The sequence below is a fragment of the Notechis scutatus genome, chromosome 5, assembly GCF_049901735.1.
Source record: "Notechis scutatus isolate UNSWTSFEM ecotype Mainland chromosome 5, rNotScu1.2, whole genome shotgun sequence".
In the NCBI taxonomy this organism is placed as follows: Eukaryota; Metazoa; Chordata; class Lepidosauria; order Squamata; family Elapidae; genus Notechis; species Notechis scutatus.
Window position 1 is genome coordinate 87,051,936 of NC_142013.1, and position 26,207 is coordinate 87,078,142.

Below are 26,207 nucleotides of genomic sequence, written 5' to 3' on the forward strand. Positions count from 1 at the left end.
CGGACCACTAATATGAATTTTGACTGATGGTGGCTTGCTGATGTTGATGGGAAAGAGAAATATCAGATCTAACCTTGGAAGGCTGGCTGTGATGCTCTCTCTCTCTCTCTCTCTCTCTCTCTCACACACACACACACACACTACACAGAGAGAGGGGGAGGGAGGGAGGGAGAGAGAGAGAGAGGTCCCTCACACTGTCAAGAACTGAATACATCTCCAAACCATTTAACATGAATTCATATAGCCTTGGTGTAAACTAGATGCCTCACTCTGCTGATGAGTTGTGTGCCATGCTCCAGGAGAAAACATGTAGAGTGGAGTTTGACTCTGCTTTAGAGGGGGGTCATCCATCGTTTTTGAAAATATTTTGGGTCCACAGGATCTGCAGGGGAAAAAAGAGACTCAGTTCCATCAGCAGTTTTGATTCCACTAGCAGACCATCAATATTGATTCAACCTGGTGAGACTAAGTAAAAGGGCTAAGCAAAGCATTTGAAAGAGGCTTTGCCAAATGCATTAGATTGAGCGAAGCACCTCTTCTTGAAGGATAAAAGGAACTGTGCCCTTTGTGAGACTTTTAAGGCTGCTTCAAAACCCAAACAGGACTTTTTCCATGTGTGTTTGCTGTGCGACTACTTCACTTTCCAGGCAGGCTTAGGAGAAGTGTGGGCTAGGCATGCACACGAAGACAGCTGCAAACAGACTTCAAAGCGCCCGCACAAGCTTCGCAAAGGACATGAGAGCTTCAACACTTAGAAAAGAGGCGCTTTGTTCACTCCTGTGCATTTGTGAAGCACCTCTTTCAATTACTTTACGCAGCCCTAATAAATAAACTTCAATCCAAATTTTATATTGCTGTATAATTATTTGCCCAAGGTTTTTTTTTCTATGCGAATTTATAAGAAGGTTAATTCAAGTGAAATTAATAGAACTCACCAAAAACATATTGGTTGTTCTACTCATCTGTTTCAGGTGCTGGCAGTATGTCAGGTGCTGGCAGAATAAAGTGTTTTCTGTTTTTATCTCCAAAGTTTCTGGAATATCTGCCCTGTAGAGATACCATATTCTAAAATTAGACAGTAAGTAGTGAAATCTTCTTTGGGGTTAGGTTCATCATCACCTGACTCTGACCGTAGATAAGCTCAGTTGAAAAGAGGCCCAATAGACTTTGCTCACTCGGTTGCCTACTTCACAGTGCTACTAGAACACAAAGTTAAAAATTGCTGCCCTGTATTTTAATACTGATTATGGAAGGACAAATTAAGAGATTTGAACAATATGCCGAGCCAAAATACATTTGTACTGAATGTCTTTTGTCCTATGTACACATTTATTTCAGTCTGAACTTGGATTTATAAGGCCACTATTGATTCTACTACGGTAATTTTGTTTTTATATATATGTTTTCTTAAGTTTTGCGGGTACTTACATGTATGGCATTCGGCTTTGTTCGGGTATTTTCCCACGTCATTGTAGTTGTTCTTTTAAAGTTGTAGCAACGTTTCAGCAGATGATTCTGCTGAAGCGTTGCTACAACTTTAAGAACACTAAGACGTGAAAATACTCAACAAAGCCGAATGCCATACATACATACATACATACATACATACATACATACATATATATATATATATGTGTGTGTTTTCTTAAGTTTTCTGGTACTTACATGTATGGTGTTCGGCTTGGTTCGGGTATTTTCCCACGTCATTGTAGTTCTTTTAAAGTTGTAGCAACGTTTCAGCAGAATCTCATCTGCCATCATCAGGCTTCTGTATTGTGTCCGTCTGTGGGTCAGACTTTTACAGTGGTTTCAGATTTAAATTTGGGGCAGCCTATTGCTGTGCCAGAATGGTTTTTTCTTCATCCTGATTGGTTGGGAGTCTTGGTCTGTGTTTATTGGTCTCGGAGTTTGCTGTGTTCTGCTTGATGGGTGTCTCTGATATCTTCTATCTGTTTTTTGGCTCTTTTTGTATCTTGATTGGCTGGCAGCATTGTGTTACTTTAATGGAAGCCTTTAGTGCAGCTTGGCTTCGGGTAAATGGACGGCTATCATTAGTTAGGAAGCTGGGTTTCATCTGGGTGCCTGGTTGGGGTGTGTTTGAGCTGGAGGTATCAGGGGGGATCTGTTTGTGCCCAGGTGTTTGCCTGGCTTGTGGTGTGGAGATTTTTTTGTTTGTGAGTGCAGGCTTCCAAATGATTGACAGCCTGGTGGAATCATCTCTTCTATTCATGCTTTCTGGTCTTTTTTCAATCTCTATGGCTTCTCTGATGACTCTGTGGCTAGGGTTTTCCATAGTGGCCAGGGTTGTGGTGCCATTGAAGTTGATGCTATGACCTGTGGCTTCCATGTGTTGGACTAGTGAGGAAGTGTGTTCCAGCTTTTTGACTGCATTTTTGTGTTTTGCAGTCAAATACACACACACACACACACACACACACACACACCATACACATACACATACACATACACATACACATACATACATAAATACATATATATATATTGGCAATGAAGGCCTCTCAGCAGCAGAGAGTTAAAAAATGTGATGATAATGGAGAAAATGGTTTCTAGCAGTAATATCTCTGTTATTAATGAACTAAAGTATTATAAAGACAAACAAAAAAATTATAAACACTCCAGAATATGTATGATTTCCCCCATCTTTCATTGGTTAAATTATTTTAGTTTTACTTGATTTATTTTATTATTTTTAAGTATTTATACTGAGTTTAAATAATACAAAAGAACACCTAAGAACCAAACTTATATTTTTCATTTTATACTAGTTTTTTAAAAAATGTACACCTTAAAACTAGGCAATATTATCTAAAAAGAAAACAAAAAAAATAAAAATAAAACAAAGGAAGCAAACAATACTGTTTGATCTTGCCCCTAAAGTGACCAAAGCCAGTTGAAAAGCTGAGAGTTTAAAAATACATTTTGTTAGGAATTACATTATTGTCTTCCTATATATTGCCTAGTAATATACTAGATCACTTCTGTAAATTTCCCATTAAATGTTGCTCACAATGTCTGAAATGTGTTATTCTAGATTACTGTGGGGAAATGAGGGATTACTATGGCTGCTTGTGTGTGTGTGTGTGTGTGTGTGTGTTAGCTACTATTATAATTACCTATTATATTGGTTTGGCACATCAGGGACATTTTAGATAAATCATATGGGTGTCACAGATAAAGCTACAAAACCTTTACTTCTGCCACCAAGTTCTTCATTTTGATAGCTAGAATCTCAACAGCTTTGAAGTTATTTGAAGCATCAGTACTGATGTGGTGGCATTTCTTTATTTTTTAAAAAACTGTTTATAAACTGTTTGAAAAGGTAATATTTATATTGGTGAATATAAAAAATTAACTTAGTTGAATAAAAGAAGGAAATAACATTACAATAAATGGACTAAAACAGCAAAGGATTCAGCTTGCATTTTAATAGTGTATAAAAACTCAATACTTTGTTCCTGGCTAAATGTTCTGAATAATTATGTCATGATAATTGTCAAAGGTTAGCTCTGGAACTGTGAAATAGAAATAAAACTTTATGTAAAGTGCTATGATTTGAATATCTTTCAGCAATAATAATATTACCTTATTTTTATGCAGGGAGAAATTTCTGTCCTACTGTTTTCCTGACTGCACAATGCAAAGCAGCTCACGAAGTAAAACCAAAGGGTTCATTTTGTAAAAAAGCAAAACAAACTCTTCAAAGGCAAGCTTCTGCCAGATACAAACGTCTTCTCCTATTGTCAAAAGGTTAAAAATATCTTCTTTCAAAACCTGAGCAGATAGCTGAATAAAGTTGAAATTTTGTTCTTATTAAACTGTATGTCTCTGGGGACATAATGGGTTTGGATTTTCCAAGATGGTGCAAAGCTAAAGTAATACACCAACTTGCTTGACAGAGTTCAATACTCAACAGAATTCGACTTATCTCTAGGTGCAAATTACCATAAAGGTGATTATTAGATTATTTGGTGAAGACTCCTAAGGGGTCTTGACACTTGCAGTCTCAATTTTAACAGCACATACCCTTTTTGTTGAGGGAGATAGTCCCAAAGGAACACTCATTCAGCAAAGAAGTTACCAACAGTTACTCCTTTTCCTTTAATACCTGTAAGGTTCAGCTTCTGCTGATTTCATGAATAAATGTGGCATGTACTACACTGACCTTTGCCTATCAATAAATGTATTGTTTTTCTAAGGATATTTTATTGTTTTTCTAAGGATATTTTTCTAGTCCATTGACCTACCCTGAGTATGTGAATTTTAGTATGCTATTCATTGTCTCAAAAGAGTGGACAACCTTTATCAGACCACGACTGATGATTAATTTCTCTTATAGTCCATGCTGCTTTTAGTAACCATCTCCAAATCCATAATTTAAGGACATACAGGTTTCTCTTTTTTTCTTAATATCCATCTTTCATAGCTGGAAAAAGCCATCACTTTCACCATTTTGTTATTTGTTGTGAGTATTTGTTCTTATTTTTTCATGGTGTGATCTTAATTTCATATTGCCGCTTTCCATAGGATTAAACTTCTCTTTACTTCTTCAGTACATTGTTCGTCTCTGCTTTTCATGAGCTGAAGAAAAAAGTCACCATTTTTGCTTCTCTGCCATCAACTGTAAGTTCATTAAATATTTTAAGATTATTAATAAACTTATTTATTTCACATTTTTGAACTGCCCATCATCTTCAGAGAGGGTGTCTGGGCAGTGTACAATAACATGTTAAAATATAAAAATGGTGTATATGAAAATTAAAAGTTTACAAGGAGGCAATGATGATTAAACTGTTAAAATTAGATAAAGGTGAAGGGAGGACTCTCAGGGCACCAGCCAGCCAGCCCCGTGGCTGTTTTTTCCTCTGGGCTCCCCATGTGAGACCACAGAGCTACGTTTTAATTCCATTTCAGAAGGCCAGAAGAGCAGGACTTCACTTAATCCTCCAGGGAAAGATTGAAGGCAAATGAGGTCCAGGCAGAAGAAGAACAACATCATGGCTTCAAAATCTAAGGATTAGTTTAGACAAAACTTAGCAGCACTTTTGTGCAGCTGTTGATAAAAATAGGATTGCCAACATGATTGCCAACATCCAATGATGGATATGGAAGAAGGAGGAGGAGGAGGAGGAGGAGGAGGAGGAGGAGGAGGAGGAGGAGGAGGAGGAGGAGGAGGAGGAGGAGGAGGAGGAGGAGGAGGAGGAGGACCTGTCTCACCTCTGGGGGGACAATATTCCCAGGGTGGGTGCAATGACAGAGAAGCCTGTCTTCCAAGACCTTGCTAGTTGGAGTTCTTTTATATATAGAGAGAGAAGAGAGAATGACAGAACGAATGAGAGCGAGAGAGAGGGGGGGAGGGAAAGAGAGAGGGGGGGAGGGAGGGAGAGGGAGAGAGGAGGGAGGGAGAGAGGGAGAGAGGGAGGGAGCAGAGAGAAGGGGCAAATTCTGAAGAAGCAGCAACTTCTTGGGAGCTATAACTTCAGATTTGAAGCAGATGAATATGGGTAGTTCTCAAGTTACAACCACAGTTGAGCCCAAAATTTCCATTGCTAAGCAAGACAGTTGTTAAGTGAGTTTTGTCCCATTTTATGACTTTTCCTGCCACAATTGTTAAGTGAATCACTGCAATTGTTAAGTTAGAAGCACGGTTGTTAAGTGAACCTGGCTTCCGCACTGACTCTGCTTGTCAGAAAGTCTGCAAAAGATGATCACATGACCCTGGGACAGTGCAACTGTCATAAATATATGCCAGTTGCCAAACAACTGGACTTTGATCACATGATCATGAGGATGCTGCAACAGTTGTAATTGTGAAAAATGGTCATAAGTTACTTTTCCCAGTGCCATTGTAATTTCAAATGGTCATTAAACAAATTGGTGTAAGTTGAGGACTGACTACTTATACTCCTTGAAAAAAAACAGCAGCAGGATAAGACTGTGGTAACAATTTATACTGATATCAGGTAGTAATATATCATAATTTGGTGTCACATTTATTCAGCATGCAATTGAATGATTTATTAAGATCAACTAGGTAGAGTTTCAAATCTGACAACTGCTTTACCCTGTATTCTGCTCCAGTTTCAATAAACGAACATCCCCACATCACCCCTTTTTAAAAGAGGGGTGTCATGCCCCTGGTGGAGATTGACTCTGAGGGAGAGGAAGAACAGCCGACAGGGAGTGGAAGTGTGGCTCCAGAGTTGTGGAGGAGGCTGGGGAAGGGCAGAGACCGGCTGAGCAGTCAGAGGAGGACCCAGGCCCATCCCCTATCCATCCTAGGGCACAAGGGGGGAGAGGATAAGGGAGAGACGTGGTCTCCTCGGGAGGAGAGGTCTTTGATCCTCTTCATGGGCTGCAGCTGTGACAACTGAATAAGAGTATGGACATGCATACGGGCGAACGCTGGAAACAAAGTGTGGAAATATCTCTAGTTTATGGTTCCTCTCTGAGTTTGGTATCCTTCCCAGTGTGTGTTATCTGTGCAAAGAAACAAAGGAAGAACCTTTTCTGTTTCTGACAGCAAAGTTAGAAATAACTTGCTTAATAATTCCTAGATAACAATATTAAAAGATGAAAAAAGTGTCCGTATTCATGTTAATCATCTAAATACTACAATGCTGCATGAATGAGAACCACTGAGATAATTCAATTTAGGGTTTTGTAATATAGGTAACAAATAAATAAAAAATAAACAAAAAAGATCAATACCAATTTTCAGGTTGAATAATATTAGGAAAGTATTTACAAACTTGAATCCTTGTTGAGAGAGAAAAAAAGGACCAAGGGATCAGAAATGTTAAGATCTCTGCAGCATTTCACATTTGTACTACTAGGAAGAGAAAGGGGGAGGGGGGAAAGGAGGTACAGACTTGCCTTGAAACAAAGCACAGCAAGGTTAAAAATCTCTTAACCTAAAACATTTGCTAAAAAAGAAGGTATCAAGATGAATGATTATCCATTGATGATCTACTTTGCCTGGGAACCTGTTTAATGTGCTTTCGGTTGGCATGTTAAACCAGCCATCAATAAGCCATTGATGAATCAAAATATGCCATTTCAGACAGGAAGGTTTTCTGTGCTCATTAGAAGATTTCTCCTCTAACTTCATGGGCAATCTTGTGAAGGGCAGCATCAGAAGGAGCCCACTGATTGGAACTCCATAGGCTCAGCGGGGTACCAGAAACTCAGCGGAGGGAAAGTGTCGAGTTAAAAATACGCCTTGGTGTTTTCGGGGCTGGGAAAGAATGCCTGGCTGTGCTAATTGGAAGGGATTGAAAGATCTGGGTGGTAGCCAAACCATCCTGAATGTGGGAAAGGTGGGACTACTTCTGCACGGAGCATGTTGCAGCGCTGTCTCTAATCTCCCGTCTGCCTTCAATTCTATGTATGTATGTGCATGGCAAATGCAATTAGATGAGAACCACTGGGGAGGGGTGCCAGCCTCCTGACTGTAAAGGAAGCCCAGATAAATAATACCAGCTCTACTCTAAGGGGAAGTAAGGAAATCGCACAACGGTGCTCCTAAAAATATCGGGTTGATATTTGTTCCTGGTGAGGCTGTTGCTTACAAGAATCATAGCAAAATCTGCCTAGAAATTATACAACAGTAGGAAAGGAACATTGCTTTAAGCTGGAAAACTGCCTAATGATTGGATTGTATGGTTTTTTTCAGCTATTGCCAGACTGAGACTTTATCTCAGTTATCATAAAAGTTTCCTACAATCTGCCTGATGCTTATACAGCCAGAGCAGAGCTGAACTTTTAATGGTGTTGAACTGCGATCACAATAGCCAGACCTTGCAGGACCAATCATGAGTGAAGTTGAGAAGCTCAGCAGTATCTGGAGGGCCACAGGTTTCGTGCCCTGCAAAGGATCCCCACCATGAACTTGTAACCTTCCAGATATTGCTGAACTACTGCTGGCATTTCCTCTACCTTTTTCCTATTTTGCCAGGAATAAAGAGAACTAGTTGTATTCTTTCTTTGCTGCAGAAATTTTGCAGCCTCGACATTAAGATAGTTGGGGTTGGTTGATTGGTTTAAAAAAAAAAAACAAAGCAACACAAAACTTCCTTCTAGTCCCAGGCTGCTTTTTCTATTGTTTTAATGGAAGATCTGGACTTCTCAACAACTCACCCACAATTTCGTTTCGATTACTAAATTAAGACAAAAATCACAATCAAATGAACATTGATTGGAGTTCATTTTCACTGAAAAGAGGGTTATACTGTTAAGTTCCCACATATGAGAGTTGTGGGATCATTTGCTCATTAGAGAAGCAACTGATTCAGTAGTTAGGAAGGCCTAGTGAAAATAAATCTCCTATTACTGGCTGGTCTGGTGAATCACAACTTCCCTCCCACCACGCCATTCTTTGTGTTCCATTCAGCTCCCTCCTTTGAAGCCAACCCGCAGAGGGCTTTGGACATTGTGGCGAATTTTATCACAGCTCACAACAGTTTGAGCAAATATAGAAAACAACAGAAAAAGCAGAAAATAAAGAACAAATATAAAAATCCAGAAACTGGGTCGTGCACTTACTCATCAATAAATTTCAACAGCATGCTTTGCCTTTTGATTAAACTGAACAAGCATTTTATAGAAACAAGCAAACTTTATGGTTAATATGGGGTCATGCATTCTGATAGAGACTACTATAGCAAGAAGGAGCAAAGAAATGAAATGGGGGGGAAAATGCTATAAAAGTGTTTCTGTTGTCATTGGAAACTTTAAAAAAAAAATCCCAAAGACGACAATTTTGCACTTTTAAGATAAGTGTGGGATGTTTTCTCTGAAGATACAAGAAAAATATTTGGGGTCAAACGTCAGCTATTCCAGTGATCAATCCTCCTTTCCTAGCTCGGGGTACATGTTTGAAGGTCTCCTATGCCATTTACTCAAACATGCGGGTGCAGCTCCTAGAAGGAGTGGGCCAGTATAGCTCCAAGAGCCAGACTAGTATTTGGTATTGTAGAAGGGCGAGGAAGCCCTGGGTTCAAATCTGCCCTGGAACATTAAATCTAGCTGAGCGACTTTGGGCCAGTCATTCTCAACTCTACCTTCCTCCCAAGGCTGTTGTTCTGCCTTGAGATTACTCTAATTAATAAAGCAAAAATGTTAAAAGTAACCTACTGAGGAGAACAAGTTTGCTGTAATGGTTAAAGGCACCAGGCTGGAAGCCAGAAGATGCTAAATTCTAATCTCACTTGAGAGGCATGAAATCAGCTGGGTGACTTTGGACCAATCACTTTCTCTTAGCCTGAAGAATCAGTCAATGGTAAGCTATTTTCAAAAATATTGCTAAGAAAACTGCATGGATTTCTCCAGGAGTCAAAACTGACTCTAAGCCCCCACTCCAACCCAAATAGATGATTAAAATTATGCCCAGAATATAATCGTGTTAACTGCATTTCTTTTTATTTAAAAGTGAAAGTAAACCTACTCACTACTTTCTTATCATCCCTAAATTTATGCAACTCCCCAGATTAGAGAAAAAAACAAAAACCTGCCTGTCTATCCTAGTGGGAAAGAAGAGTTTCTGTCAAGAAACCACCCATCTCTTCTTCCAGGGTGTTTTAGAGGGGATAGAAACAGAAGCATGCCATTTCAGTGTTTTTTAGACTTCTACTTTAGGTCCAAAAGACACTCCAAATTTTGTATTATTGAGCATATAGAACCTTTGTGGGTGAGGGAATAGCAGACTTGTAGACAAAGGGCATCCTGACTTCCTGAAATGTGATCAAGTGATGCTTGAGTGTTGTAATGAAACTATACTGGAAAACAGGCAGGATGTAGGAATGGTCAAGTGGATGCCAATGAGGAAGCAGTGGGAAAGAGCAGAGTCCAACTTTTTATTTCTATAGCCTGCTTATTATTGCAGATCAAGGTTGTTTTTTGGTAGCAAATGTTTTATTTTATTGTTCCAATCTACAGTTTTTCTTTTCAAAATATTATTGATTTCGCACTACACCTACAGAGAAATTCAAGGAAAAACATCATGCAATTATATTTAGTCCTTCATGTTCTGCAGAGGGCAGTGAGTTTAAAAAACCATCTAGCAATAATCAGTGGAACGGCTGTTTCCTCAGAAGTTGTGGGCGCTCCAACACTGGAGGTTTTTAAATAGAGTAGACAGCCTTTTGTCCAGCAGAGTATAGGATCTCCTGACTGGGCAAGGGGATAGTGTAGAAGATCTTCAAGGGCCCTTCCAACTTTTTCCCCTGTATTCTGTATTCTTTTTTCTGTATTCTATATTCTCTAACAATCAGAAAATAAGATAGTAACATAAAGTTTCAGTACATAAAACGTCCTATATATACAATGTGTCATAAATGTGCTTTATTCTTTCACACCAGTGGTACTTTCAGAATGCAAGTGCCTTGATAGCCTTAACTTGGCTTACTTTCACAATAGCTTTGCGAGGTATGTAACCTTTTGTAACCCTCATGATACAACAGTGAAAACAGAACAAAACCAAAAAAACACACCATACACATGAATGCACACACGTATACACACCAAAAACAGCTGGGTCTTTCAAAGAAAAGGCAACTGTGCCAGGGGAGTTATTGGTGTGTGAGCCAGATGCAGCTTACATTGTTTTAGAATCTTGTTCCTCCCCATCACCACCAGACATACACACTTGTCCTCTCCTTTCTCATGCTCACTGTAGTGCGGCAATTAAGTTTACAGAAGAAAAAAAAATGTTCTAATTCATATGAATAGGACCTCTATGAATGCTTTCCTCACATGTAGCAAGCTCCCACTAAAATCACCCTTTATGTGCGACAAACATTGTGATTAGCAAAGTAGTTTAGCTTGAGCTGGATGGCCTGGCAATTAGGTGGCGAAATAGCTAGCTTGAACATTGAAGAAAAGAGCCTTCATCAGTGGTTCCTTACCAAATTAGAGGGAAGTATCAAGTGCTATATAAGGCTCAGTCCTGGGCCCTGTACTCAACATTTTGATTAATATCTTACATGATGAAGCGGAGGGAATGCTTAATTAAATTTGCCAATGGTGTGGTGTGGGATAACTAATACTCAAGAGATCAAATTTAAAATAGTCTGATACATTAAGATAGAAAGTTTGAAAATAACAGGACAAAACTTAGTAAGGAGAAATGCGAAGGTTTTCCTTCTGAGTAAAAGCAGTCAAATGGACAGGTATAGAATGGGGGCACTTGCTTGGCTATTGCTTGCCTTCTTCTTCTCCAGGCTAGTTCTGGGGCCTGGCAACCAGAGCAAACAAACAAGGTAGGTTTCCTGGAAGCCTTGGCATAGGGAGTTGGCCAAGAAAACCAAGATCTGTCAATCTGAGGTCTGCACTGGCATGGTTTTCTTCATACATAGCAACAATGAATAAAGTGAGTCTCAGCCAGTCCTTGAATATTGAAGATTTGTCCTGAAATGAATACAAACTCCAGCTCCTACAGAGTTGTCGAACTCCGAGTTCGCTATAGAGCACCTGGAGTGACATGCCACCATTAACCAGAAGTAAGGTTTTTTGCAAAAAGTCATGCCAAGCTACTTTTACTGACCTCCTTTACCAACAGTTCCTTGCCTAAAAGATCAGGCAAATATACTACCTGAAAAAAGCCTTCAGGACAACTCATTATATTCAAGTTCAAAAAAGATAAATTTACAGTGAGCTGAATTATGACATCCCCAAAAAAGAGGGAAGATTTTAAAAAAAGACAGGAAGACAGGCTTTAGCAGTGGGCAGAAAATGTGAAAAATGTCAAGTTCTACATCTAAATAGGAAAAATTTAAGGATCAGGTACAGGATGGGAGAGAACAAGCTTGGCAGTAGCACCTATAAAAGGGAGCTTGTGTGTCTTTAAATATCAAGTTAAATATGAGACTGCAATATGCAGCGGCTGCTAAAAAGGCAAATGCAATTTGGGGTGCATTGAGAGGAGCCTAGAGTCTAGACCATGGGATATAGTTTGCCCATACTGAAAAAGAAAATAGGACGAATGAATAGGATGAAATACAGCACAGGTTTGTGTGGAAGTACAAATAAACAAATGTGTAATCTCTGATTCCACTATGGCTGGTATGCATTCTTCAATGGGCATAAGCAATATTTTTGCAATATTTTATTATTGTTATTATTGCTGATGTTATTATTAGCATCCTCATCGTCTCTGAGCAAATTGAAGACAGATTGGCACTTTTCATGGAAACAGGCACAAAAATATGTCGACTCGAGCTTCCGCTAGATCTCAAGCAACTATTTTTCACTACCTCCTCCTTCCCTCCTTCTCCAATGAAAAAACAAAAACCAAAAGAAGCTTTGCTGACAACACTGGATCCCTGTCATGCTTCCTGCGTCTTTTGGAAGGGAAATCAGTCAATCAATCAATATTATTTATTGCTCACTCCTGGCATAGTGTTAAAAACCCATAAGGTATCAGATGAAATCTTGCTGAAACTGGCAACTTGAATGTCGCTCTTGTTGAAATTCAGCCTGAGCTGATTGCTCTTCATCCACCCCCTTTCTGCATCCAGGCAACTGCCTGGCACCTGCACAATGTCTCCTGATTCAGTCGGAATGAAGCAACCGCACTGAATATGATCAAGGCACTGATGACACTGTGGATGACACTGATGGCTCTCATCCAGATCCCTCAGTATAGCTTGACCCATCAGATTTCAACAGGGGTCCCTGCGAGCTCAGTCTTACCTGGAGCTGATGTGGTCGCACCAGAGTGAACAGGGACAGACCCTTAAGAAACAGTTCCATGTTCATCGGTGGCAACAAGAATAGGGGACACTGTTGAGACGCATAAATTTATTGTAACCTAATTCTGCTGGCTAGAATCCAATTCATCAGCTGCATGAAACGAGATCCTTGGATGGCAGATAAAATGGGTGGATGCTTTGTAAGAGAGACAGAAAAATAAACAGTGAAGAAATTAAAGGCAAATAGTAGCAACCTTAATGTGACATGTGTGCAAAAGAAGCATAGCAGTAACTGAAGGTCAACATCCTGTCTAAATTAATTAACACCTGGAGAGAGATGTATGTGTCTATGTACAAGTAAGGATATAGGAACTTGGTTTTATTTAAGAAGAAGTCCCTTCTGGCCGTAGCTAGGAATGTTTGAAAGATGCCAAGATGATGCAGGGAGATCCTGCACACCCTACCTGTGTGCAACCTCTCATGTGCTCCCTGGATCTCTGATAACATGTGCCTGGAGAGACGAGTTCACTAACAGCCCTTAATTCCACCACAACCCTTTGGTTTGTGATACTCATCTTGGTCCCCTTGGAGATGCATATGTCTTCATGCAGTCATGAATGTGAGACCCCAAATGCTTTTGTATGGGTCTGCAAACTACTTCATACTCTTTAGTTACAATAAACAGTCAGAAAATTGTTTCTATGTGATATTGCTATTTATTAATCCAATTAAAAAGCAGTGTTTAATCACACTGAGAGGCAATATGCTTAGCAGGAAATTTGATCCCAAACATACCTACCTTTCCACTCACATTTGTGATGGAACAATCTGCCTCAAGATACAAAGTTGTAGTTAATGAAGGGGATTGTGGCTGATGTTTAAATTTTGAGGCTGACCGATAAATCCACGTATTTTAAACTGGGATTTTATCTCCAAATACAAAGAATACATGGAGGCATGATTTTAAGAACAAAATCAGTCCTTGAGGTAAATTGGTGTTTCTCAACCTTTGCCTCTTTAAGACGAGTGGGCTTCAACTGCCAGAATTCTGGAAGCTGAAGTCTCCACATCTTAAAGTGGTGAAGACTAAAAAACACTGATGAAGACGAATAACACTTTTTCCAGTCTGTTTCCCCTTAACTTCCTGTATTTAATTAACTGTAATTAACATTGGTGTAATGGTTAAGGCATCAGGCTACAAACCTGGAGACTCTCTGTTCTAGTCCCAACTTATGCACAAAGCCAGCTGGGTGACCTTGAGCCATTCACTTTCTCTCATCCCCAGGAAGGATGCATTGCCAAACCCTTTCTGAAAAACTTTGCCAAGAAAACAGCAGGGACTTGTCCAGGCAATGACCAAGAATCAGACACAACTGAACAGAAGAAAAAAATGTGAAAGAAGGACAAGGTAAGTGATAAAGATTCCATATTTGGTATTCATTTGCTTGTTGTCATAACATTCCTTTATGTTTTATACAAAAAGTCAAAATTTAAACACACCCACAGCAGTAGCAGTGCAAATCACAATTTTCTTGTCCAAAATATTTATCAACTAAATATGAGAAACTTTTGATAAATCATATGCTATACTGTTTTTGCCACCTTCCTAGTTCTCTTTTTCCAAATGAAAAGAAATATTCCTTCCCTTATTCCTGTTTAGTTAACTTTTTCTGGAACAATCATTTGATGCTAGAACCACTTGCATTCCACTTAGACCAGACATGTGCAATTTTTAGGGTCTTTATATTCAATTTTGGGTGCTCTGCTAGGAGCACACTCCCAAATTAAGAAAAGCTAGGCCAAAAGTCAGTTAGCCCAGGACAAAAATGAAATGTTATTCTATTCATACATGAATTTAAGATCGCTCATGTTTTTAATTCTTTACAGCATTTTTAGGTAATTGAGGGTCCATACCCATATGTTGTGGGTATTCTGCATATGTCAGATTTCAGCCAAAAAGTGCTTTATGTTTTCTGTATCATTCTGATCCTTTAGAATTGTGTTCCTCTTCAGGTTTCAAAGAGAGAAACAAAGCCTTAATGAGATGTGAATAGAAAACCTAAAGGTTTGCTTTGCCACTGTGTAGACATTACACAATAACTTGTAGTAATTTAAATTTCATCATTATCTTGCATTTGTAGGGTACTTCAAAAGTTTAGTTGATAGTTAATTTAAGATTGCAGACTTTGATCACAATACAGTAATTAGACAGAATTAAGGTAAAAATAGAAAGAAAATGAATCACATAATACAATGCATAGTATTTTTCCCACACAGTCCTTTGTGGCGGTGTTACAGTGTTTGTATTCTCATGAAAGAACGACATTTTGATTATAAATACTTCTGTTTGGAAAGTACTTTTGGAATACATTGGTTAGCTTTGGCTTCCAGCTTACTGCACCCGTTGCAATGTGTTTCACTGCATTTATTGTACAAGGAGCAGAACAGTAAATCTTCTAGTCTTTAAGAAAATTATATTCTGGCCTTGCCTACCAGCTACTGTGCTAAGTTCCAGGTCAGAATGTTTATTTCAAATCCCTGCTTTTCACTGCATGGTTTTTTTCTCCTCCCAACTATCTCAGCCTCAATTTTCCCAGTAAGCAGTGAGAATAATGACAGCCTATTTCATAACAACATAAAATAAGGAAGAACCAGTTATAGGGCTGGAATAACTCTTTACCATGACCGGATAAATACATTGAATGGAATGATGATGTGGTAAAGGGATAAGGACAGTTTTTGTTGTGGGGGGAAAAGCAAAACGAAATGAAACAAAATAAAAATCTGTTCCCTTCATTTGGTGAGACCAAGCAGGTTTATTCTTCTTCATTTATTCACTGTCTTTAGGGCGTGCTCAGTTCTATCTACAGACATTAAAAGTTATTCTCCAATTCTTAAAAGAAATTGTTTTAAAATGGAGCAGGAAGGAACTTTATAGCAAAGAAAGAGAGAAAGAAAAATCTAGATATATAACTAGAAATACATTTTTACTTTCAAAATCATTTGTAATTACAGGAGTTATCACTATTGGGATTTTCCATCAATACACCCAGGAATCATTTATCTGTTCTGTATATTTATAAACTCTGATGGAATGAAGAGAGGAAAACTACAGGAAGCAATGTACATTCCATTCACTAAACCTATGATTTTCTCTCCCTTTCCTTGTAAGTATGCACGAGATGGAAATATACAATATCAAATGATAATAAAGATGATAAATATAGGCAGTGCATGAGCAGAGATAGCTGGGACTGAAAAAACATATTCTTGCTGGAGATAGCAAAGATTGTAAGAGAATGAGAATTAGCATCCATTTTTCAAGATTCAAGTTTAGGTCCTTTTTCCAATTGTTGATAACTGGTGATCAAATCAGTATGGGAATACATGAAAAGTTGGTTATTTCTAGATATTCTAGCAAAGGGTATCTGAGTGCTATAAAGTGATATTGATTTGGTTTTTTATTATTATTTATGTGCAGGTTTAGCCAGAAACAAGTCCCACTGAATTTTGTGATATATATTTTTCCCTCGTGTGATGGCACATGAAATTGCAGCCATGGCTATTTGTCAAAGGGTGAGCATTTTAATTATTCTTTGCTGCTTGTGGGTTTTTAGTATGCACAATAGATTATGTAGCACGTAAGATTTGACATTCCTGTTTTACACACGGCACACCAAGGGTGAAGTAAAGTATTTGGCCAAAGGACATCCATAGAGTGAGTTGTTGGGAAGTAGTGGCAACATTGCTGGCTTTATCAGCTTTGGAAAGTAATATTCAGATTGGCATATGTAGAATCCAGGTTAGTTCCTGATCTTATCTGCCAGAAACGGAAAAAGATAACTACATGGCTTGGACCATGTAAGTGTGTGTGTAGGGATTGGGGAAGGGTTACATAGATCCACTATGCAATTAATAGAAGTAGTAGGGGAGAGGCCATTTGGAGTTAAGGCACCAAGCTGGAAACCTTAGGCACAAAGCCAGCTGGGTGGTCTTAGGCCAGTCCTTCTCTCTCAGCTCTAGAAAGTAGCAAGAAACGGCAAGTCACTTCTAAAAATTCTCGCCAAAAAAGTTGCAGACTCGTCCTGGCAGTTGCCTGGAGTTAAAAACTGGTTAGAAGGTGCACATCTATAGTATCCCTTCAAGGTTGGTTTCTTCGCTTATAAATTTTTTATACCATCCAACTCCCAGAAACTCAGGACAGGTTCACAATTAAAAAAACACAGAGAGCAATGTAAACAGTGCAGTAACAAAAACATGATACGTATATGAATATCCAACACTGGTTCTTACTGGGGAACTAAATCTTGATAGTATTTGGAAGCATACATTTTTGAAATTTGGGAGCATGGCTCACTAACTGAGTGCAACCTTGGAATGTTCACAATGACACTTTGGAAGGATTTTAGTGGCAGATTTAAATGCTGATCACAGACACCCGGCATGTTACAAAGAATTATATTCTGTTGATGATCTTGATTAGTAATAAGTGGAATTGTTTACACAGAAAAGAGAGCAAGTAAATCATGGAAATTTTTAACAACATTTTGAGGGGAAAAAATGCAATAGACAAATCAGTAATAATTCTACCCAAAACCATTTATGCAGTTGCTTAAAGCTACCTTCCAATAGAAGACATTATACAAAAATTTGTCAATTTTTGTAAATTTGTTAATATAATTCATATCTCAAGGTAATACCATTCCATCCTAACTTTAGATGTACAGTATTTGGTAGTAGTAGGCTAAACATGAATTGAAAATATTTTGTTGTATTATTTTTAAATTATAAGAAAGAAATCAGAGGAAAGATTTTGTATTTTAGACTAAACCTTCATGTTTGGCTTAAAGTATGTTAGAAAATGGTTAAAAAGTGGAAGGGAATAGATTTATTTAGAGGGTTTGATTTGAGTAGTATAAGCAATTTGATCAATTGTATAACACTTGTGGACCATAGAACATCCTCTCTTTCTATGAATGAATTAATCAGATATATTTTTGTTCAAGTACAGTATGAGAAATTTTGATTCTGTGCTAGTTAGTTTCTTTTTCTTTCTATACACATATATGCACACATTTTAGCATTACACATATTAAAAAGCGTCTGGATAAATTACCAATCTAATTTCAGTGTAATTATCACTGAGCAGTAAACTGTAGCTCAATTAAACAATCATTTGAGCATTTCAACTCATATCCTGTAACCCTTTATATTTATTCATGATGTATTAGAGCTGGCTGATGAACACTAAAGTGCATAAGGTAGGTAGACATCTTGCTTGGCAATCTGATGCATATCTTCCATAAGCCTTGGACAAAATGAACCATGATCAGGGTTTGTGGAAGATGTACTCCAAAGCGTTAAGAAGGGGCCTGGTTGCTTTTTCCTTATTTTCTTGAGCACTCTTGAACCATAAATGAATGAAAAAACCACAAGCCTAATATGGCAAATAAACTGAAAGAAAATAGTTGGATAAATTGTCTGTAATTGTTCCCCTCGATAAACCTTTCATTTCAGTTTTACAGAAAACGAATGAATATTTTTAAGGGAATGCCCTGAACTTGTTCTCGGCTTCTTTTTGTTGATTTTTATATTTTTAAGAAAGCTCTTTCTTAGTTTGTATAGTGGGGCAAAGAGATAAAACTCTTAAATATGTCTTATATTTAGTATTTATTCTTTCAACAAGGAAGCATGGGCCAAAAGCAATAAATAGATACTTCTGTCTGACTATTTTCCCATTTATTTTTTGGCAACAGAGACAATTGATTTCTGCTTATATTTGCACACCCAAAGTTCAAATCAGTTAAACCTGAAAATGATACATGATAGATGCCAGCCTCCCACTTCACTCTGTCTTTAAAATAAGGATTTGAGGGGAGGGGATAACCTATAATTGCAACCCACAGTCAATTACACATTCTTAAGGCTAATTAGAATAAGGCTTATAAAGATTTATAACATGATATAAGACTGTAGCAACCTAAAAACCCTTTTAAGATAATTAAAGCTACTGATAGCCCATCCTTTTTCCAACCTCCTTCTGAAGAGCCCATGCCTTTACACTTAGTCTGAGTGATTTAAAAGATTCAAAGAATTTCTATATAAAAATGTATTTTCTGTTCAAATAGTAAACACACAGAGACACACACACACACACACAATCAGCATTTAGAAATCCAGAGAAGTCAGGGGCAAGGAAAAATAGAGTTAATTCTTTAAAAGCATCACTGCAGTCAACTCAGCATAGCCTTTTGCTAAGTGTTTTTATTATAGGCACTCTTTTTACAATAAGTTAAACCACGTGGAAATTGAAAAAAGGAGAATATTCGTTCTTTTGCTCTTTTTACTCATTATTAGGAGAAGAAAAAAGTTGCTCAGGAAAATGCCAAAATCAAATGGTCTAACTTTTTTTATCTCTCCACCCTATAGATGTGCAAAATATGCAGTTCCAGAGCTTGGGTCAAAGTTTCACTGGAATCTGGAGAAGGGAACAATAATGAGGTCATGAAGAGAATCTGATTTTCTTCAGCTAAACTTAGGCTTGTGGGGGGATTGAGCTGCATTGCAGTCCTGGAAAACATTACAATATAACAGATGAGAAGAGACTACCATCAGGCAGCTTTACATAATAACATATACAATATAATTAAGGTAAGAGGTGATGGATGGAGGGGCCCTAGAAACTCAGGCCAATGCCTGTTCCATCCTTGTCTAATATTTCCCTAATATTTCCAGAGTTAAGATGGCCTGATTTTTGTGACTACAGTTTTTTTAATTTGTCTTAAGTATTGCTTTGTCGGAAAGCAAATCTTTTACAGAGGAAAATTGGCTTAAAGGAACATATTGGCTTAAAAAGGTGGAACACCTAGGAACAGAGGCATTCAATAAAGCAGGAAATGTTAAAGGTGTTTAAACATATTTAAGAGCCAGTTGTGCTGGGTTAAAGGATGTCGTCTTTACAGACTCTTTAGATATAAAACATATTTTAAAATAAGGAAATTAAATATATACAATAGGGAGGAACCATGCAGATAGGAAAAGCAGGGTCTTTCTGTCCCATTTTTATATTTCACATTTCCTAGAAGAACTTTTCATTACTGCAGTTGACAGAATTATATGCATAACAATTACTTTGCTTTAAAAAGAATATTTTATTGTTTCTTTGGGAAAACTAATATAAAAAGGCCATGTCCCATATTCTGAATGGGACTGTGTTTCCTTTGAAATATGAGGCACACAGGTCAGTGTTCTGCAGGAATGGCTTTTTGTTCCCTATCAGACATCCCAGAATATGGCCAATTTTGAATTTCCTGCATCACTCAGTAAGTTACTCTGATTTGTAAGAATAGATATACAACTTACTCCTCTTCTTTTATGGTCCTTTAATCATGGCTCAAGGCTTACTATAATGGAAACCAATTATAAAGTTTGGTTTCAAATTCTGGTTCACAGCAACTAGAAAAAGTAGCTGCTATTAGGTATGAATGTTCTCTTCCCTGAGATTTGACTGCCCTGACCCTTCAGGAAGGCCTTGAGAATAAGGCTATTTCTTTAGGCATTGGAGTGAAATTTTAAAGAGGCTCATCCCTTCAGGTGTTATTGTTGTTAATTTATAATTCTCTTTATAATTTTTGGAGTGACACTTTGCTTGTTGGACAGCCATATTATAAATCGTATGAATAAATAATAATTTAGCTTTAGGAATGCTTCAAATGTTGACTAATGTGCAGTCTTAAGAAGAAGGAAAAGATAGTTAAATATGATTCTGTGCAATATGTAAACACAGTTTTTACACTGGACTGTCTCGGAAGAAATACAAAAGTAGTCTTATCGTTCAAGCTAAGGGTGTTATGTTACGGTACGACCCCTCTTATTCCTTGTAACAGCCTTTCCATTAAGCTCTGAAAAATTCCTGGAGCAACGCTCACCCCGAACTGGAGCGGTTGCATTTAAATGCGCCCTATGCGTGACGATAGTTTGCGCCTCCGCGGTGGCCGGATCTACAGGCAATTGTTGATATGCCTGGGCTAGGTCTAGTTTAGCGAAAACTTTCCCGCCACCCAGGGAATGGAGGAGGTGTTGCACTACCGGCACTGGATACGCACTTTGCTGGAGTGCGTGGTTTAGGGTGGCCCGGTAGTCTCCGCAAATTCTCAGTGACCCATCAGGCTTGATAGGCGTCACTATTGGGGTTTCCCATCGGGCATGGTCGGTGGGTTCCAGCACGCCCTGTTCTATTAGCTTATCGAGTTGTTCATCGATTTTAGGTTTCAGGGCGAAACGGCACCCGACGCGGCTTAAGGCGGATGGGTGCTACCTCGGGGTTCAAGTTAAATGAGATCGGGGTCCCCTTGTACTTGCCTAGTCCGTTCGCGAAAACGTCTTGGAATTCTTGCACGAGGGCTTCCTCCCAATCGTTGCTCTCGGCACGGTGGACTCCGGCTACAGTGATTCCAAGCGGTCTGAACCATTGAAGGCCTAAAAGACTAGGCCGGTCACGGTCCACGACAGTCAGTGGCAGTGCGATGGTGCGGTCCTTGAAAGAGACCTGGAATCGGCGGGACCCGACAACGGGAATTCGGTTACCCTGGTAATCTTTGAGGATAACCCTTTGAGGGTTTAGGTCTTGGCGGCGAATCGTCGGAATGAGCTGTTGAAGCATCTTCCAGGACACCATCGAGAGGGATGATCCTGAGTCCACCTCCATTACACAAGGTTTGTTTTCTATAGCGACCTCTACTCAGATTTTCCCGGCATCAAGGGATGTAGCGTGGCCTATGGTAATTGTTTGGTGGGTCTCTTCCCGCCTGGTTTCTTCACGCCTGGTGGAAGTGGTGGACGGTTTGTTTCTGTAGGAGTGGTTTCCCATTGGTGATTCAGTTTGTCTCGGGGTGTGCCGAAGAATCCTGAAGACTGGTATTCGGCCTGTCGGGGTTTGGAGTTTTGTTTGCTTCTGCAAACCTTTGCGATGTGACCTCTTTTCCCAAAGCGCGGCAGAGTGCGTCGAGGAATTTGCAGCTGGATCGGGGTGATTCGCCCACATCCTGCACAAGGTCGAGATGAGGGTTGTGTGAACTGGTCTCGTTCCGTTCGGAGTCGGTTGACCTCTTCCTCATCGCTTTCTGATGGGGATTCTAGGTCCTCGTGGTGAGTCAATACCGAGTGTCTCTCTGAGCGAGGCGAGGTATCTTTGGCGAGTTGACGTAGCGGTGCGTTGGTGCGGCGCATTCGGGCTGCCGACTTTTTGGTCGCCTCCGCTGCAGTGGCTTCTTTGAGGGCATCGGTGAGGCTGATGTCCCCCTTAGCCATAATTTTGCTCTGGATCGTGCCGTCTTCTAGGCCCAGAACCAGGCGGTCTCGGAGGGCTTCTTCTAAATCGGAGAATCCGCAGAGGCCTCCAAGGTTGCGGAGATCTGCGATGTAGTTGGCAAGGCTTTCACCTTTCCGTTGGTCCCTCTGGTAATATTCGTGTCTTCTGACTAAGGTTGGCACGGTGGGCGCGTAGTGAGCCCGTAGTAAAGGCTCGAGGACGTCCCAGTCCATCTCTTTTACTTCGGCTGGCTTGGCAAGTGATTTTGCCATTTTAAACACGGTAGGCCCGCAGTGAGTTAGAAATATAGCTCTTTTTTTGCCGGTTGTTGCATCTTTTAAAATTGTTGGTCTCCAGAAACATCTGGAACCTATCCATGTACGATTCCCAGTCTTCGGTTTCTGGGTTGAATGGAGCGGGTGGTACGGCACCGCTGGCCATGTTGCCGTTGATGGTGCGTGTTCGACCACGTGCTCTGTTGGTTGCTCTGTAGATCAGTCAGCTCTTCAGTCTCCGCATCCCACCCTCATCGCCAGTGTTATGTTTGGAGAATAATGGAGACCAGACATCTGACCAGTGACTTCAAACTCTTTAATAACAGTAGATAGAACAGAACAGAGCAAGGCTATGGGCAGCAGTAACCCTTTTATAGGGTTGGCTGCTACCCTATTAACCAATAATAAGTGCATAAGGTCCAAACCAATAACCAATAGGAAGTGTCCTAAGTTTGGCCAATCAGGGGCTTTTATGAACCAATCCTTGTTTGCTGTTCAAGGACCAATCAAATGTGCAGGCTTCCAAAACCTACTTTGCATTTGGGCTTTATTTACTTTATTCATTCACAACAAAGGGGTTAATTTCACATGTGGCCTTTGAATGAGTCTATGCTTCAAAAAGTAGTCAGGCCAAAGCAAAGTAGTGCCTGGAGTCAGGATAAAAACTAAAATGGATCTGACTGAAATTAAATAATCAACAATTTAATGAAGAACACAGTTCACCACTTGGAGATTTCTAGGCTCAACACCAAGTCAAAGCTATTGGTTGTGTAACCCTACATATTAAATATTACTCTATAACCAAAATAAAAGGCCTTAAGGAACTAGTTTCTTAAACATCTTTTGATGTGCCCAAATCTGTGCCTCTATTGAAATGTGAAGTGATGATGGGTAGTTGCATTCCTATTTTTGCAGCCCCACATTCCAGGGATGGAGAAGTCTGGAGTCTGGAGTCAGTGCTGGACAGATGCTGAACGCTTTCATCCCCTCCTTCCATTACCCTGAAAATCCAATTTGCACAGCAATTAGGGTTAAGGAAAAAAAAGGCTCATTTATATTAATAGGACCTTTAGAAAAATCACTAATTGCCACATTGGGTGGTATTAAGGAAGGGAAGTTGTTGGTTGAGACAAGGTTCTATAGGCTTTATAGGGTTCTATAGAACCATTGTTTCCTTATTATTGTGTACACTCACAGAGACCTAGGGTTAAATGACGTGGCATACGGATCTCGATGCCAAGGCATTTTACTGTACATTCTAGAACTGGAAGCTTGGATATAGCATGCCATCTTATTTGTATTTAAATAAGTTGTCATGTTTTGCTTTTTACAGGTTTTAAAGTTTTTTTTTTCTCTTACATGTGCAGCTGCCTTGTCCGGGGGAATTGTGAAATTAAATTTTACCAACCTAAGTAATTTTAATAAGATGTTTAAATATTATATGATGCTAGTCTCAGCTTGTAACCTGTGTTAAGGCAAGGTTATTTTCCTTATCTATTTTTTATTTTATTTTAAAAAACTGTGATTAATTTGAGAACAGCAGGAAAAAGTTTTCCTTGAACTCTGAGAAAATATACAGACTAAATGCTTACAGAAGCAAATAGTAATTGAGAGGGAGGAAACGGTATTAGGTGCTGATCTATCTAGTGGATTTTGTGACAAGAGAAATACCAAGTGCTCAGTTCAGTAACTGCCTTAGTAAGTCAATCTATTTAGTGCAATACTAATTTCATTCTTGCAAAGTATCAGTCAGATGCCTATTTGAAGTCCTTTATAGTCCTGACTTCAGATAATGAGACTTGCCCTGGAAAAGAAGAGTCATTTCTATCTGCAAGGCCTAGTTTTGAGAACCAAAACAGGAAGGATAATCACAAGAGCTGTCTAAAAGAAGGGAAAGAAAGGTAAGCCAACTTGAGCTGTGTTTGTATCTCAGCTTAGCAGTGCAATCTTGGACATGGAATGAATTTACAGGTGAAACTCAAAAAATTAGAATATCGTGCAAAAGTTCATTTATTTCAGTAATGCAACTTAAAAGATGAAACTAATATATGAGATAGACTAATTACATGCAAAGCAAGATAGTTCAAGCCATGATTTGTCATAATTGTGATGGTTATGGCTTACAGCTCATGAAAACCCCAAATCCACAATCTCAGGAAATTAGAATATTACATGCAATCAATAAAACAAGGATTGTACATAGACCAATATTGGACCTCTGAAAAGTATAAGGATGCATATGTACTCAGTACTTGGTTTGGACCCCTTTTGCAGCAATTACTGCCTCAATGCGGCATGGCATGGAAGCTATCAGCCTGTGGCACTGCTGAGGTGTTATGGAAGACCAGGATGCTTCAGTAGTGGCCTTCAGCTCTTCTGCATTGTTCGGTCTCATGTCTCTCATCTTTCTCTTGGCAATGCCCCATAGATTCTCTATGGGGTTCAGGTCAGGCGAATTTGCTGGCCAATCAAGCACAGTAATCCCACGGTCATTGAACCAGGTTTTGGTGCTTTTGGCAGTGTGAGCAGATGCCAAGTCCTGCTGGAAAATGAAGTCAGCATCCCCATAAAGCTCGTCTGCGGAAGGAAGCATGAAGTGCTCCAAAATCTCCTGGTAGATGGCTGCGTTGACCCTGGACTTAATGAAGCACAGTGGACCAACACCAGCAGATGACATGGCTCCCCAAATCAACACAGACTGTGGAAACTTCACACTGGACTTCAAGCATCTTGCAGTGTGCCTCTCAATTCTTCCTCCAGACTCTGGGTCTTTGGTTTCCAAATGAGATGCAAAAGTTGCTCTTATCAGAAAAGAGGACTTTGGACCACTGAGCAACAGACCAGTTCTGTTACTCTTTAGCCCAGGTAAGACGCTTCTGACGTTGTTTGTTGTTCAGGAGCGGCTTGACAAGAGGAATACGACATTTGAAGCCCATGTCCAGGATCAGTCTTGTGTGGTGGCTCTTGATGCACTGACTCCAGCCTCAGTCCACTCCTTGTGAAAGTCCCCAACACTTTTGAATGGCCTTTTCCTGACAATCCTCTCCAGGCTGCGGCCATCCCTGCTGCTTGTGCACCTTTTTCTTCCACACTTTTCCTTTCCACATAACTTTCTATTAATGTGCTTTGATACAGCACTTTGGGAACATCCAACTTCTTTTGCAATTACCTTTTGAGGCTTCCTTATGGAGGGTGTCAATGATGGTTTTCTGCACAACTGTCAGGTCAGCAGTCTTTCCCATGATTGTGATTCCTACTGAACCTGACTGAGAGACCATTTAAAGGCTCAGGAACCCTTTGCAGGTGTTATGGCTTAATTAGCTGATTAGAGTGGGACACTTTGAGCCTAGAATATTGAACCTTTTCACAATATTCTAATTTTCTGAGATTGTGGATTTGGGGTTTTCATGAGCTGTAAGCCATAATCATCTCAATTATGACACATCACGGCTTGAACTATCTTGCTTTGCATGTAATGAGTCTATCTCATATATTAGTTTCACCTTTTTAAGTTGCATTACTGAAATAAATGAACTTTTGTACGATATTCTAATTTTTCGAGTTTCATCTGTATTCCAAAGTATTTATAGGAATGCAATTTAAGGATTTAAAAACTATCAAGCAAAGTATTCCTCATACCCCAGAACTCCAATTTAACATGCTTTAGAATAACTTTTGTAATGCTGAGCCTTTCCTGTCACACTTCCCCTCTCTCTCTTTCTCCTACTCTCTGCAAGGAAGAATACCTTGATGATTCTGATGCAAAAAACTTAGCCTTTGAAAGGTGGAATGTTTTGTTTTGTGTGTGCCTTTGAGTCATTCTTGACTTTTGGCATCAACAGGGTTTTTTTTATTGGCCCCTTAAAGATATTTACAATAGAATGGACTATAATCCATTTCATCAGAGCTTTAGTC

The 26,207-nt window shown here is 39.3% G+C and overlaps 1 long non-coding RNA gene across 1 annotated transcript; it reads right to left on the reverse strand.

Annotated features, from left to right (window-relative positions):
- Nucleotides 1–985: 985 nt before the first annotated feature.
- LOC148130570 (uncharacterized) lies at nt 986–14,074 on the reverse strand. The gene is made up of 3 exons (XR_015749997.1): nt 13,911–14,074; nt 12,709–12,903; nt 986–1,047 (listed from the first exon to the last, which is right to left on the reverse strand). It is a non-coding gene; the product is annotated as an uncharacterized LOC148130570 (long non-coding RNA).
- Between the last annotated feature and the right edge of the window lie 12,133 nt (nt 14,075–26,207).